We start from the raw sequence: 16,874 nt of genomic DNA on the forward strand, positions 1-16,874 counted from the left end.
AAACTGTGAGCTTCTAATTCTATACATTGCTCAACTATCACTCGAGAGTCAGTATGAAATGCAGACATTTTCCAAGAAAGACTGAGTCAATTCACCATTCATATGAAACGTGCTGTCCTTAGAGCTGGGCTGGGCTTGGGGAAGCCGGCAAGATTTAAAAGGAAAAAAAAACAAACTCTTACACTTTGACAACCTTTGCTGAGAATTTTACTGGTCTAAGCACTGATGTATAAATGGGTACTGGACAGACTGACCCTGGCTTTCCCACAATATCCCCTAGTATCTTTTTTTTTAATTTATTAATTTTTTGGTCAGAGCTTTATTGAGCTGTAATTCACATACCGATAATTCGCCCATTTGAAGTGTACAATTCAATTTTTTTCTAGTATATTCACATAGTTGTGCAACCATAATCACAATCTAATTTTATTTTATTTTATATTTTACCACAATCTAATTTTAGAACATTCTCATCACCTCAAAAAGAAACCCTGTACCCATTAAGCAGTCACTTCTCATTCCCCCTGCCCCCCAGCTCCTGGAAACCACTAATCTATTTTCTGTGTCTATAGTTTTACCTATTCTGGACTTTTTCTAAGTGGGACCACATATTAGATGTGCCCATTTGTGTCTGGCTCCTTTCATTTAGCATAATGTTTTCAAGGTCCATCCATGTTGTAGCATGTGTCAGTACTCATTTCTTTTTCTAGCTGAATAGTATTCCATTGTACGGCTATACGACATTTTGTTTATACGTTCATCAGTTGATGGACAATTTGGTTGTTTCCACCTTTTGGCTATTATGAATACTGCTGCTATGAACAGTCTTGTACAAGTTTTTTGTGAACATACATGTTCATTTCTGTTGGGTACATACCTAGTATTAAAATTGCTGGAGCATGTGATAATTCTATGTTTAACCATCTGAGGAATGCCAAACTGTCTTCCAAAGTGGTTGCACCATTTTTACATCCCCGTCAGCAGGATATGAAAGGTCCAAGTTCTCCACAGCCTCACCAACACTTGTTATTACCTATTTTGATTATAGCCATTCTAGTGGGTATCTCACTGTGGTTTTGAATTGCATCTCTCTGATGGCTAACAATATTGAGCTTCCCTCCAATATATTTTTATTACAAACTCAACTGTCTTGCAACATATTACCATAAGTACTGTTAGAGGCTTCACTTTTTTTTTTTTTTTTTTGGTACGCAGGCCTCTCACTGTTGTGGCCTCTCCCGTTGCAGAGCACAGGCTCCAGATGCGCAGGCTCAGCAGCCATGGCTCACGGGCCCAGCCGCTCCACGGCATGTGGGATCTTCCCGGACCGGGGCACGAACCCGTGTCCCCTGCATTGGCAGGCGGACTCTCAACCACTGCGCCACCAGGGAAGCCCAAGGCTTCACTTTTTAAGAGCATTCTGGGAGAAGCTACTTCTCGCCTTGCCCTCCAGTCCACCTTAACAATGCTATTGCCCCAAACCAGGATTTGAGGGGTGATTAGAAAGGCAAATTCTCATGGTCCTTCCCAGATCCATTAACTACTTTCTTTCAACTGCTGCCTTCTGTAACAAAGAGTGCCTCAGAACAAAGGTGAGTATGGGCTTGTATTTTGGGGTTTGTTGGAGGACCAGAAGCCCTGGCTCAAAAGAAAATTCCCAGAGAAATGTGGCCTCTTTCTTGTGGATTCTTCCTCCTTCAACCCCAAACTAAAATAACCCAAACAAATAATTCATTGTTGTGGTCATTCACTGGGCTAAGACCCTCTTATTCTGACACCGCTCAGATTTTCTCCATAACCCAGCTCACCAAAAGTTACCATCCTCTACCCTGAGAGAAAGGGAGAGAGGAAGAGGGAGAGGGACAGGGAGAGAGAGAAAGAGAGAATAAAATAAAATGAAGGGGTTCCTTGGTGGCGCAGTGGTTAAGAATCTGCCTGCCAATGCTGGGGACACAGGTTCGAGCCCTCGTCCGGGAAGATCCCACATGTCGCGGAGCAACTAAGCCTGTGCGGCAAGCTACGGAGCCTGCACTCTAGAGCCTGCGAGCCACAACTACTGAAGCCCGTGCGCCTAGAGCCTGTGCTCTGCAACAAGAGAAGCCACCGCAATGAGAAGCCCGCACACCGCAACCAAGAGTAGCCCCCGCTCACCGCAACCAGAGTAAGCCCACGCACAGCAACGAAGACCCAATGCAGCCAAAAATAAATAAATAAATTTATTTTAAAAAATGTAAAGAAAAACAAAACAAAATGAAAATCTGCATTGCAATTCCAGCGGTGCCAGTCAAGGACAACCTGTGTGACCTTGGGAAAGTCACTTGATCATTCTGGGCCTCAGTAACCTCATCTTTATGGTTGTTCAGTTCTCATTAGGGAACCAGACAAGAGGATAACTCCTTTCCAGTTTGGACATGCTCCGGAAGTAGGAAGGTGTCTAAGTGGCCTGGCGAGAGGACTGCTGGGGCGGAAGCCCAGTCTGAGCCATTGCTAGAGGGCAGCATTGTATCAGCAATTATTCTAACGACACTGGCTGAGGTGTGGTTGCCTTAGAATTCTTTAATTCAAAAATGTAGTCTTTTCCTTTCCCAGAAATGGCATTCTTACAAAAGGAACCTATTTTATGGAAATCCACATAGAAATCAGAGAGAGAAGAGTATGTCTGACTTTCTGCAAGTTTCATTGTCTATTAACAAAATAAGATCGAAAAGAAAGATTGTGCATTTTAATTTTTAATTAAACCTGTTTACTTTTGGTCTCATTTGGATACAGTTGCACAAATATCTTTTCCTCTTTGAAGATTCCACCAGCACCACGAAGGAAGTGTTCAAATTTATTTGGAACATCTTCCAAAGCTTTGGTTCACGGATTCAGTGACAGAATTTCTTACTTCCTTGTCTGATATTCATTGCAACCCCAAAATGGAATACTTCAGAACTGGATTTGTTATAAAGAATCATCCATAAGTTTGCCACTAAGTCTTTTGATTACTTGCTATATTTCACAGTGGCTAAGTTTCTGAATGTCTAGGTGACATCCCAAGCCACCTGTCTAGGGCAAAAATTGTATAAGGCTGCAATAACTGTTCAAACCCTCTATTTCTAGCTGTGTCTCCTTCAGCTATTGCAGGTTCTTCTTCGGTTCTCTATGAGGTCATGCTCCTCCCCCAACATCAATATGCACACACATTTTGTCTAAGATCATTAGGGATTGTCTCATTGTGATGTGTGGATATAGCGCTCTCATAATTCATTAAGGGAAGGAATAAAATGGATGCATTGCAGCCCTTATAGCAGTGGTGGTAGATACATTTCCACTTACATGTTTACTCCAATTATTTGGTAGTAGCTGCTTCGAGCATTGTTGAGAAGGATTCTTGTCATATTTGGAATCCATAAGAAAGAGGGCAAATGAACTATTCATTAGTAATGTCTGCTAAGAACAGGGGTGTGGGTATACAAATCTGGAAAATTGCCATCCTTAAGATAATTCATGCAAATGGCTTTACTTTATTATTAATAATGATAATAATAAGGAAATAATATTTTTAATAGCAAAGTAGGATATTATCGAAAGGGAACTGGGATATCTCAAAATACATCCAGGCTATGGCTTGTCCTGGTTGGGAGGGTATAGCTGATCCTCAAGAACTCTTAGAATGAGAGAACTGATTGCCACCAGTATTCTTGGTTTTTATCTTTGCTTTTCATGTCTGCCTCTCTCTGTATATTGACTTACTTCTTTCTTCTCTGTAGGCTGGCTTTCTCCCCCTAGTGGGTGATCCGGGCCTCTAGAGCTACTCTGTCCAATATGGCAGCTACCCATCACATTTGGCTACTGAGATGTGCTGGCCGTTAAGTGCGAAACACACACTGGATTTTGAAGACTGAGTACTAGAAAAAAATAAAGAATGTAAGATATCCTCTTAGTTTAAAAAACATTTATTTCATGTTTAAATGATAACATATTGGATGTATTGTGTTAAATAAAATATATTATTAAAATTAATCCCACCTGTTTCCTTTCTTAATGTGGCAATTAGAACATTTAACATTGCATGCTTGGCTCGCACTATATTTTTATTGGACAGCTCTGCTTTATAGCATTACAACTTATATAGCTACTCGGGGAGTGATTGAATTCTCTTCAAAAGAAGCGCAGGGCTTCCCTGGTGGCGCAGTGGTTGAGAGTCCGCCTGCCGGTGCAGGGGACACGGGTTCGTGCCTCGGTCCGGGAAGATCCCACATGCCGCAGAGAGGCTGGGCCCGTGAGCCATGGCCGCTGAGCCTGCGCGTCTGGAGCCTGTGCTCCGCAACGGGAGAGGCCACAACAGTGAGAGGCCTGCATACCGCAAAAAAAAAAAAAAAAAAGAAGAAGAAGAAGCACAAAAAATGAGATAAAGGGACCTTATTGGTGAAGCTGGACCAGAGACTCACCCCTAGAGCATTCCTATGTGGCCTGTGGAGGAGAGTCATGTGAGAACAAAGCAGATGGGACACAAAGTTGGGGTAGCCTGAGAGACAGTTCCCAGAAGCATGGAGGGAGCTACTGGATCAATAAAGCAGTAGATATCCTCCAATCTGGGATCTTCTTAAATGCCTTTTTTATAAAAACCCTCTAGTTCCCACAGCCAATTTTGTAGCAAGTTCTATTGATTCTATCTTCATCCACTTTTCTCCATCCTTAAGGTGTCATTCTCTTAGTTCAGTCACTGTCATCTGAGCTGGGGCAAGGCTGTCACTGGCAAATGATCTGTAAATAAGCATCATATTCTTCCCTCAAGATAGGCATTTGGGAAGATGATATACACTTATTTCCAAGCAAAACTATTTCAATGACATCCAGCTTCTGCTCATCATACATGTGACCAGGCCTAAGCCACTGAGCTTCTCTGGGACTCAGTGTGCACATCTCTGAATTTGGTTCAGTATGAAACCTACTTACCATGATCATTGGTGATACTCAGGGAAAAAACCATTGTGAGAGTCCTTTAGTATGCAAAGTATAATTTTAGAGATTGGACTAAACTGCCAAAAAACAGTGGGGCAGCACCTCCTTTAGAACTGCCTTAGTTGCAGGGACACATGCAGCAACAACTCTTCTTTCTGTGAAGGTAGATTTGATTCTGGAAATAGTCAGAAACCACCGAGGGTCAAGTCTAGTGAGTGAGATGTGTGCTTAAGCTGGGTGATACTAAGTTTGTTTTGAAAAGAGGCGTTGATGTAAAGCAATGATGCTAGTTTTATTATATCCCTAAGAGAGGTTCCAGAAGTGTTTATTGCAGTAGCATCCAATGTTAGGCTAAGTGGGTAGTCTCCAGCACTGACTGATCCCGTGTACCACGTTCATTGGCATGTGGAGGCACTCAAGTGTTGCTTTTGGATGTACATTAAAAACAGTCTGGGGTTTCCCTGGTGGCGCAGTGGTTGAGAGTCCACCTGCCGATGCAGGGAACACGTGTTCGTGCCCCGGTCCAGGAAGATCCCACATGCTGCGGAGCGGCTGGGCCCGTGAGCCATGGCCGCTGAGCCTGCGCGTCCAGAGCCTGTGCTCCGCAACGGGAGAGGCCACAACAGTGAGAGGCCCACACACTGCAAAACAAAAAAATGCAGTCTGACTACTGGGTGTTCCAAACTCTAAAATAACATTTTATATTTTAAAGAACCCTTTCTCACAAAAGTTGCTTCTCTTGAGTATAGCCAAGAACCCTGTAGATGGGGTAGATCCTATTCCCAGTTTAGAGGTGGGGAAACTGAGACCCAGAGATACTAAATGACCTAGTTTTGATGACGAAACCAACCAGGGGCAGTGTCTGGCTGTGATTAGACCATTTGGTTCTGAGCCTTCTTTTCTGTCTTCTTGTCATCTCCATTTCTATACGTGTACATTGTAACAATGGTAATAATAATAATGAAAAAACCGAGGCACAGAGAAGTGAAGCGATTTGTCCAAAGTCACAGCTGGTAGTATTAAAGCTTAGATTTGGATGCAGAAACTATTATTTCAGTCTGCTTGCTGATCTGGTTTTTTCCCTAAGCAGCTCATTCCATTCCTTTCTAACCCCTGTGTGTCTACTAGTCCTTGCCAACATACCAAAATCCTCTATATACATCTCGCGCTCCACATAGCTCTCTCGGATGACCTTAGATATCAAATCCAGTAGCATGCACGTACAGGTAGTGTCATTTTAGAGATGGGGCATCAGCCATGCATAGGGGAACTATAACCACTGCAACACATGAACCTGAAAAGTTCAGTAGCTTAACACAATAGAAGTTTATTTCTTACTCATGTAACAGCCCAGGGTGGGTATTCTTGGTTAGTGGGTAGCTTTCCTCCATGAGATGTTTCAAGAACATTGGATCCTTCCACGTTATGCCTTGGCTATACTCTAGGGCCTCAGATTCCATTCCCTTGGTGAAAACTAGTCACATGGCCTCATCTAGATGCAAGAAGGGCAGGAAAATATGACTAGGTGGCTACTTCCCTGTAACAATTGTACTCTAAGGAAGGGGGAATACAGATTTTGGTGGGCCACTATCCTTCCCTGTCACACATGCTCAGAAATGTTGCAAAGTCATACAGCTAGTAAGTGGTGGAAAAGGGATTTGAAGCCAGGTCTATCTAAATCCAATCTGACCTCTAAATTACTATCCCTTCTGTCTTTTTATGAGAAAGTTATTTTCTTCTTTAAAAAAATTAAAAACTCAGCTCATCAAACTTATGACCTTCAATCAGGCATTGCAAGATAGAAGTACCCAGAAAGCTGGTGGTAATGCCCGTGTTTCAGAGTTCACTTTTGTATATGTGGTTCATATTCACAAATTCTAAAATGATGGATTTTGATTCCCATCCCCTCCTTCTGAATGATCCTGTCCCGATATTTCCGTATTACAGTCAATTACTCTGAATCCACTCATTTTTCTTACTTTTTAGGAAAATAATTTGCTCTTTGTTTTCACATATATTCCAACAAGTTGGGGGAAGAAAGGGCACAAATGACAGTTTATTTTCTTCAAGTAGCTAGGTATTTTAAAAGCAAGTAACTCCATGCTAACGTGTTAATTGCAAAACAATTAACTGTTTTAAACTCTAAAACCAGTTATTTGACCTGTCACCAACTTCTTCTCTCCTCAGAAGTACTTTGAGACTCTAGATCCACCTGTAGATGGACTCAAAAGAAGTATTTGTATTTCTATGTATCCACGTTCTCTGATGTAATTCTCCTTCCTTACTTTACTTATCACAGTGCAAGACTTCTTTCCCAGAACCTCTGATTTAAAAACTCCCCTGGCTGCCTGAAAATAATTGAGATATGTGATCTTTGCTAAAAACCCTTGAAGATACTGGTGATAGTTGAGGAAAAGGTATAGGCTTTACCTGGGGATGGGACCCAAGTGTTAGCAAGGCCAAGATCTCAATTCCCCTCCTGGCCTCCTTTTAAGCTTTTATTTTCCTTCTGGAGAGACTGTTCACTGATTAGTGATACTTGGGAAGGGCCTAAAGATCAACCTTATATAGCAAAAGGTCCCATTCTGAGTTTAAACTATGACCATGACTAGGTTTCAGATGTATCCTTGCACATAAGTTTACTTGCGTGAGGGACCGGGAAATTTCCTGGGAGAATTCATCCCACCTGGAGAGAAAGCTAGGCTTGCAAGCTTGGTTCAATTGTCTATCCCTAGTGTGGGAGAGGAGAGCTGATACGGAGAACACTGTGGCCTCTGTCATTCGGCTGTGTCCCTAACTCAACATCTCTTCAACAGAGTGTAAATAAAATGGGAGGATCATCCCCTTCACTTCACCATAGAATTCCACGCAGCTTTGGTGCTTTGAGGACTCCAAGTGGCAGTCCTAGTGGAAGCAGAACAGTGCCTGGCAGAGGCAACGGTGGCAGCAGATACAGTGGTACCCATCAAAAGCGTGTTATGGAAGCAACAGAGTCGAATCTCAGACTGGCAAAGTGAGTTGTCAGTGTCACAAAGGAATAACCCCCATTTTGCTGACTGTGGTCCCTAATCCCTGCAGAGTTTTTCCCTGAGAGTTCTGGAGGAGAGGTCACAGGCATGCACAAAGAATTACAGTCAGAAAGCTTTTGGTGTCTGCCATTTTCCCCTCCTTTAGCACTGCAGTAAGCTTTTGCATACATTGCCCCAACCCCAGGTTCTGAAATGAGCACACAGTTAGGAGCCCTGACAGAAGCAGAGGTCATTCACTGGCATTTGAATTAGCATTAGGGTCTCTAGACCCCCATTAAAATGGCCACATTCTCATGATCTAAAGAGCATGAACATTTGAACCACGTGGGAAAGCCAAATTCTTCGAGCTAGAAAGACAGATGTGAGATGAAAATTGACCCAGGTAGAAATGGGTCTGCAAGGGCTTGGAGCTGCAGTTCTCGAGTGGAGCCAAATGGGGATGGCTTAATCCACAAACAAACAAACAAACAAAAAACTGCTTCATGTTATTAACTTTCCGGAATTTTGTTGTGTAGCATTTGACTTCCTGATCTATTAAACCTTCAAGACACTATAGACCATCCAGTACTATCTTCACTTCTGACACCGGTAGAAGGAGGTATCAGGTGTATCCCTGAATGCAGTTGTCCTCTGATGAGGCCCAGAAGGCATTAGCCACTCTTTTTTTTTTTTTTTTTTTTTTTGCTGTAGCTATTGTTCTCACTTGGCCTTGCTACTGAGGATTCTACCCCTAGTCTGGATACCCAACCTCTAAATTTCTCTCTTTACTCAAACTGTGTCCTAGAAAAAGTTTGAGCTTGATAGGACAAAGACCGCTTTTTTTACTTTTTACTCAAGACAGAGAAGTATGGAAAACTTGAGGAAATGCACATTCAAAAACAATATCAGCCATTCAGCCATCCATGCATTCATTGAACATTTATTTAGTGACTAGTGTGTATGAGGCTCTGTCCAAAGTGTTTACTGACTATATATATATATATAAAACTAAATGAACACCTGAGCATAAATGTGTGACAGTGTCTCTCTTCAGACGCTCCAAAGACAGACAAAAATGGATTTGGGTATTTTCCTTTTGGTATATATTCCTCTTCCTCCACCTAACCCCTCCACCTTCCATGCAGAATTATTATAGATGATCCGGGAGAGACCCAATTCTGGTAGGCACATAAACGGCTCCCCAAAGCTGTCTATATCCCTGGAAACTGAAGAAGTTAGGTTAGATGGCAAAGGAGAATTAAGATTGCAGGTGGAATTAAGTTTGGTAATTAGCTGACCTTGCAAGGAGTATTGTGGATCATCCAGGTGTGACAATGTAACCACAAAGGTACTTAGAAGAGGAGGAGGGAGGCAGAAGAGAGAGAACCAGAGTGATGTAGCATGAGAAGGACTTGGCCCGGTGTTGCTGGCCTCGAAGATGGAGGACAGGGGCCATGAGCCCAAGAATACAGGCAACCTCGAGAAGCTGGATTGGCAAGGAAGCAGATTACCCCCAGAGCCTTCGGAAGGAATGCAGCTCTGTCTGGCCCTTGATTTTAGCCCAGTGAAACCCATGTTGGATGTCTGAGTTCCAGAACTGCAAGATAATAAACCTGTATTATTTTAAATCACTAAGTTGGTGGTAATTTGTTACAGCAGCAACAGGAAAACTAATACATTAAGGAATTGTCTAAATCAGTAGTTCTCAAGCTTGATTGTGTAACACAATCACTTGTAGAGCTTTAAAAGTCCTAATGCTCAGGTCACACCCCAGATCAACCAGAAACCCTGGGGGTGAGATTCAAGCATCAATATTTTTTAAAGCTCTGCAGATGATTTCAATGTAGAGCAAGACTGAGAACCACTGATGTAAATAAATTTTGTGTATTGCTATGTTTTAACTCTGAAAAATCTTACTTGGCTGAGAACCATCTCTTTTTACCTATTTCTACCAGTTTGTCTTTCAGCAGGACAAGGAAAAGTCAAAAGAGACTGAATCTCAAGGATCCCTGGGCCATGAGACCAGATGAGGAGAGCTTAAAACAATCTCCCAAGCGGCTGGAATGAAAGGTAAACCATAGGCAGAACCTTGCCTCTAGCCTCTGTTTTGGCAGATCCGTTCTCCTCTGAACGCCTGGATGTGTATTTATTTACAAAATGCCATTTTTTTTCATTTTTAGTGAGGCACCTAAAAGTCACTGGAAGATGGAAACGTGTTGTCAAGCGAGTCTTAAATGGTGATCTATCAAGACCTTCATGTAAGAGAGTAAAGTCAATTGCACACCTGACCAAAGAGACCTGTTATTTCCCAGACAGCAGTGTGGGCCATGTCTGTGTTCCTGGCCCCAGCAAGCTGGAGTTTGGAGTTCTCAGACTAGATAATGGAAAACTTAGAGTTGCTTTCTGAAAAACGAGGACTAAAGAATAGGATGTATATGAAATTAACTATGTCTTTAGCAGAAATGAATTATATATACCCTAAACCTGATTCCTCTTATAGACTCACGCAGAATTTCCTGTGGCAGATTGGCCATGACATATAGGTAATGTGGGTCCAGAGAGCCACATTGAGTCTTTCTGGTCACTAGAGAACACACTATTTCATTGCCAATCTTATGATGAAGACATTGTAACTTTCCAATTGACTGTTTCCTGATCTGGCGAGGAGCTGTTGGATTTCTACTCATTTACAGAGAGGGAAGGATGGAGAATTCAGAAAGCCTGCTTTTATACCGGAAGGTGGGACATGTAATATGGCTACCATGATCCCATGTTCCTTGGATTAAGGTTTGGTCCAAGGCAAATCAAATGTTTTCTGTAGAGTTGACTCCAAAGGCCTGCACAGGAAAGAAGGGGGCCAAGACCAGTGGTGTGCTGGAGGTGACTTGCACCAGTTCATGAGCAGTGATTATGTACATTTCTGCATCCAAAATCATCATGATGGTAGGCCATGATGGGAAATTGGCAAATGCTACAAATAATTGGCAAATGCTACATGCTACAAAGAACTCTCCCACCCCAAATTCCCTCCTTCAGAGAGCTGGTTAAACACTTACCAAACACTTGGACTTAAATACAGTGAAACAGCTTGGGCCTGAGAGGTGTGGTTAAAGAATAAGTAATGTTTTGTTTGAAGAAGGTAAGACTTGGGTGAACAAAACTGCTGTCTATGGGAAGAGGACTCAGATACCTTCTTTATTTCTCTAAAGAGTAAATCAGAATCATTGTGCACGTGTGTGTGTGTGTGTGTGTAGGTTCCATGAAAACTAGATTCAACTCAATATAAAAAAATAATTTATGAATGTACAGTACCATTCAAAGGGAGAAAAATTTGTCTCAGGAGATAGTAAGCTTCCCCATCACTGGAAATGAGAAAAGAGGCTTAAAATCCAGTGGCAGACGTATTATAGAGGAATTTCAAGTATTAAATAGTAAATTGGACAAGACTATGTGATCTCTAATGTCTCTTCCAACTCGAGTTAGTTTTGATTTTATGGAAGAGTGATTGATAGATTTTGAAGAATTTAGAGAGGTCTTGCATTGCTAAGAGTTCAAAACCGGTATGAAGGGAAATAGTTTGTAAGAGCTCGAAGAATACTTCTCACCCCATTCATACCATCTCCTTCCTAATTGGCTGAATTCATTCTTCCTCAGGGCAGTAACTTATAGGAACGCAAACAGAGCATGAGGGTTTTCAAGCCCCCTTTTCTCCACTACAGATCGACATTGTTAAAGAGGGTCTTTTCTCTGACCAGCTGCCTAATTGTATCTTAGAAGAAAGCCTGAAAGATATATACATACATAGATATATATGTATATATATTTTTTGCCAAGTTCCTCTGAAGGCTCAAATGCTACCCAAAAGGGTGTCCCCAAAGTGAATTAAAATAAGCATTCTACTCAAGCCAGGAAAAAACATCTTCACATTAAATCAAGCAGGCATTGGAAACAACTATACTACAGTGAGAAGTGTAGTTACATGTTTACATTGCTTGAAACTATGTTCTACAAAACCATGTCAAACATAGCAGCTATGAAAAAGTAAACATGAAGAAAACAGAGAGGAATTTTAGCATGCTGAATGTCTTTTTTTTAGCAGCTCCTCATGATTCTCTTTAGCCTGCAGTCTATTTTCATTAAGCTAACCATGATCTTTAAGCCCTGAGGCACATTAGCCAGTACTCGTTTTCATGGTTTGCATATTTATCGACCTGCATGAGATGTTCAAGGTATTCCCAGGTAGGAAGGCAGTTGACTTTTCAAGTACTTTTTTTCACCCCAATCCACTTGGTTGTTGATAGAATGAAGTGAAAACTGTGCGTGTGTGTGTGTGTGTGTGCGTGTGTGTGTAGCTGTTAATGTGATATATGTGTCTGTGACTGGTATATATGTATAAAGGGTTTGGTGATATATGGGTCCTGTTTGGTACAAGAAATAGCTTAGGATTAAAACAGCTATAAGAGAGCACTTTTGGATTGGTAGAGTAAGAACTTCCACAGATCTGTTCTTCCTTACAGGTAACAAAAACATGAGAAAAATATTCAAAATCAACTTTTTCAGAACTCTGGAAATTAACCAAAATCTTTCAACAATCCGAGAACTGTTTATTTAAGAAAAATGGCTGAATCTCAGTAAGAACCATGAGCTTTATGGTATTTAAACTTGCTCTGTTCCCAAACTTACTTTTGCCATTTTGTTGTTGTCAGTCTTATGCCTTTTTTTTTGGTCCTCATTTCTTTCATTACTGCCTTCTTTTGTGTTTTATTATTTCTTTGTAATGGTACATTTTGATTCCCTTCTCATTTTCTTTTGTTTATATTCAACAGATAAATTCTTTTTTTTTCAGTGTAACAGCCTCATATGACATATAGTTTATCTGCTCATTTATTTTTCCATTCAATAAACATATATTAAAATACTTCATCATACTGGGTGATAATCTAAGCATTACTTTTTAATTAATTTTTATTGGGGTATAATTGCTTTACAATGTTGTGTTAGTATCTACTGTACAGCAAAATGAATCAGCTATACATATACATATATCCCCTCTCTTTTGGATTTCCTTCCCATTTAGGTCACCACAGTGCATTAAATAGAGTTCCCTGTGCTATACAATATGTTCTCATTAATTATCTATTTTATACATAGTATCAATAGTGTACATATATCAATCCCAATCTCCCAATTCCTCCCACCTCCCTTGGTGTCCATACTTTTGTTCTCTATGTCTGTGTCTCTATTTCTGTTTTGCAAATAAGATCATCTATGCCATTTTTCTAGATTCCACATATATGCGTTAACATACAATATTTGTTTTTCTCTTTCTGACTTACTTCACTCTGTATGACACTCTCTAGGTCCATCTACATCTCTACAAATGACCCAATTTTGTTCCTTTTTATGGCTGAGTAACATTCCATTGCATATATGTACCACATCTTCTTTATCCATTCCTCTGTTGATGGACATTTAGGTTGCTTCCATGTCCTGGCTTTGTAAATAGTGCTGCAATGAACATTGGGGTGCATGTGTCCTTTTGAATTATGGTTTTCTCAGGGTATATGCCCAGTCGTGGGATTGCTGGGTCATATGGTAGTTCTATTTTTAATTTTTTAAGGAACCTCCATACTGTTCTCCATAGTGGCTGTATCAATTTACATTCCCACCAACAGTGCATGAGGGTCCCCTTTCAATAGATATATTCTTTGTGATTACCATAGGGATTACGTATAATGCCCTAAAGTTACAGTAATCTATTTTAAGTTGTTACCAACTTAACTTCAATCACATACAAAAACTGTACTCCATTACAGCTCTGCCCCTCTCTACTTTATATTATTGGTGTCAAAAATTACATCTTTATATATACCAATTAACATAGATTTATTATTTTAAATACATTTATCCTTTAAATCTTACAGAAAATAAAAAGTGGAGTTACAAACCAAAATTACAAAAATACTGGTTTTTATATTTGTCCATGTGCTTATCTTTATCAAAGATCTTTATATTTTCATATGATTTCAAATTATCATTTGATATTCTTTCATTTCAGTTTGAAGGACTCCATTTAGCATTTCTTGCAGGACATGTCTAGTGGAAATGAATTACCTCAGCTTTTCTTTATCTGGGAATGTCTTAATTTCTTCTTCATTTTTGAAGAAGAGTTTTGCTGGGTATAGAATGCTCAGGTGACAGTTTTTTCCTTTCAACACTTTAAATATGTCATGCTGCTGCCTTCTGCCTCCACGGTTTCTGCTCAAAAATCTACTGATAATCTTTTTGAGGGTCTCTTGTATGTAATGAGTCACTTTGTCTCTTGCTGCTTTCAAGATTTGATTATATGTGTTCTGGGTCTCTTTGGGTTTAGTCTACTTGGAGTTCGTTGACTTTCTTGTATTTGTATATTCATGTCTTTGCTCAAATTTAGGAAGGTCTTGGCCATTATTTCTTTCAAATAATCTCATGCCCCTTTCTATCTGTCTTCTCCTCCTTGGACTCCAAAAATGAATATAGTGGTCTCCTTGGTCATGTCCTGTAAGACTTTTAGGCTCTAATCATTTTCCCTCATTCTTTTTTATTTTTGTCTTTCAGACTTGATAACTTTAAATATTCAGTCTTCAAATCCACTGATTTTTTCTTCTTCCTGTTCGAGACTGGTGTTGAATTCCTCTAGTGAATTTTTCAACTCAGTTATTGTGTTTTTCAGTTCCAGATTTCTGTTTGGTTCCTTTTAACAATTTCTATCTCTTTGTTGTCATTCTAATTTTGTTAATATATTGTTTTGCTGACTTCCTTTGTTTCTTAGTATTTTCCTTTAACTCTTTGGGCATATTTAAGACAGTTGTTTTAAAGTCTTTATTTGGTGCATCCAATGCCTGTCCTTCTTTGGGGATGGTTTCTGACATTTTATTTTCTTCCTTTGACTGGGGCATGTTTTCTTGTTTCTTTACATGACTCGTGGTTTTTCTGTTGAAAATTGAGCATTTGAAAAAAAAAAACAGTCACTCCTCCCAGTCTTCGTGAATTGATTTTGCACTAAGGAAGACCTTCAGTAATTAGTAGGGCATGTTGTAAATCTTCGAATTAACCCAGGGTTAACACTTAAGGTCTTTGGTCTTTTGTGAGCATGCATATTGGCTGGCCCTGAGTGTGTGCTTTTAAAATTCACCATATATATGGCTGCTTTGAAATGTCTTAATTTTTCAAAGAGTCTCACCCCAACCTCTTCTCAGGGTCTTAGATGTTCTACTGTATTCTTCTACCCATATTCTCTTGCCTCAGGCATTGGGAGATCTGTAGGCCTCCTGCAGCTTTCATGTGCCCTGGCCACTGTGGGTTTCCATGGTTTTTCCTAGCCTGAGACCTGAGTCAGGTGAAACAGAGCTATCCCACAAGCATCCTTTAGATAAGTCAGAATGTTGCAAATAAAGTCTACTCTGTTCCTTCTAGTTTGAGGGAGGGAATTTGGAACTGGGCTATGACTTCCTTCAGACTGTGCCATCTGCACTGGGGATGGACTGGGGTGAAGGCAAATAAAAATTCCCTAAAATTTCCTACTGTTTTGAATGTGGTGGAGGGTACAGAAGCAAGGACACTGTGGGTGGAGTGATAGCACATAAAGAAGGACAAAGGTGAACACAAGAAGTCATATTCAGGAGTGACACCCATAAGATGACAGACTAGGTAGCTATGGTTCCACATTTTCTCACAGAAGCATTTGAAAAAACAACCAGAGGGTGGCTAAAGTAATGTCACAGAAACCCTGAAAATAGTCAAAGGTCTACAGCAACCAAGTAAACACATTGGCAGTCTTTCCATTTAGCTGGAGGATGGAAAAGAGAAAATGGAAGATTGTGTGGGAGGTTTTCAATGGGTCAGTCCAAGAATTCATACACATTTCATTGGCCAAAACTCAGTCATAGGGCCACACTTAAATGTAAGGGAGGCTGGGAAATATAGTCTAGCTTTAAAGAGTCTGTGAGTTTGTTACAATAATTTAATCATATGAAAATATTTATTAGAATAAAATGGTTAAACTTTGTTAACACAAATTGGTTTTATATAAAAAAAAAATCTGTCCCTAGGCCAGATGGAGACCCTATAGGCTTTAAGTAGAATGTCAAAAAGATAGTACTCACCCCCATATGTAATTTAAACTAATAAAACATCCCTAAACTATAAAATAAGTAGAACAAAGTTTTGGTTTTTCCTCTGTGATGACTCCTTTGAGTTATTTTTTAAAAAATTCAATATTAATTTTTTTCCAGAAGCTTTTTATTCTAATTCTAATTTTAGCGGTCTCTGTGTTTGTGTGTATGTTTTGACTACTTATTGGGTAATCCAGCTCTGCTTTGACCTTTTAGAAAACCAAATTAATGTATAATTATTCTTTAGTTTCACTTTGAGGAGTTTGGGGCAACTATGTTAAAACAGGGGGCCATACCCCACTCCCTGCCTACCCTCATGTCTTGTTTACAGATGCAAAGAAAAAGTTCAAAGAGATTTACTTCTGAGAGAAAGTAAGAAGGATTTCTTGTTCCAGATTAAAACTCACTGTGTAGACCTCCTCTAGAGGGTAATTCAAAGGAAGACCTGTTTTAGCAGGAAGAGCCACAAAAATAAGTAAGTAGATGGAACCTATTTTTGACTCATTCCATTAAGTGGTGATTGCTGTTCTGAAATCCAGACCTATGGCTCACACAAAATAAGAATGGGGTAGAAAGTCAAAATCAACCAAGAATTATAAGTAAAATTTAGCCATTAAAAAAAAAGCTGTAGGGCTTCCCTGGTGGCGCAGTGGTTGAGAGTCCGCCTGCCGATGCAGGGGACACGGGTTCGTGCCCCGGTCCGGGAAGATCCCACATGCCGCGGAGCGGCTGGGCCCGTGAGCCGTGGCCGCTGAGCCTGTGCATC

This window comes from Stenella coeruleoalba, assembly GCF_951394435.1.
Source record: "Stenella coeruleoalba genome assembly, chromosome: X".
Classification (NCBI taxonomy): Eukaryota; Metazoa; Chordata; class Mammalia; order Artiodactyla; family Delphinidae; genus Stenella; species Stenella coeruleoalba.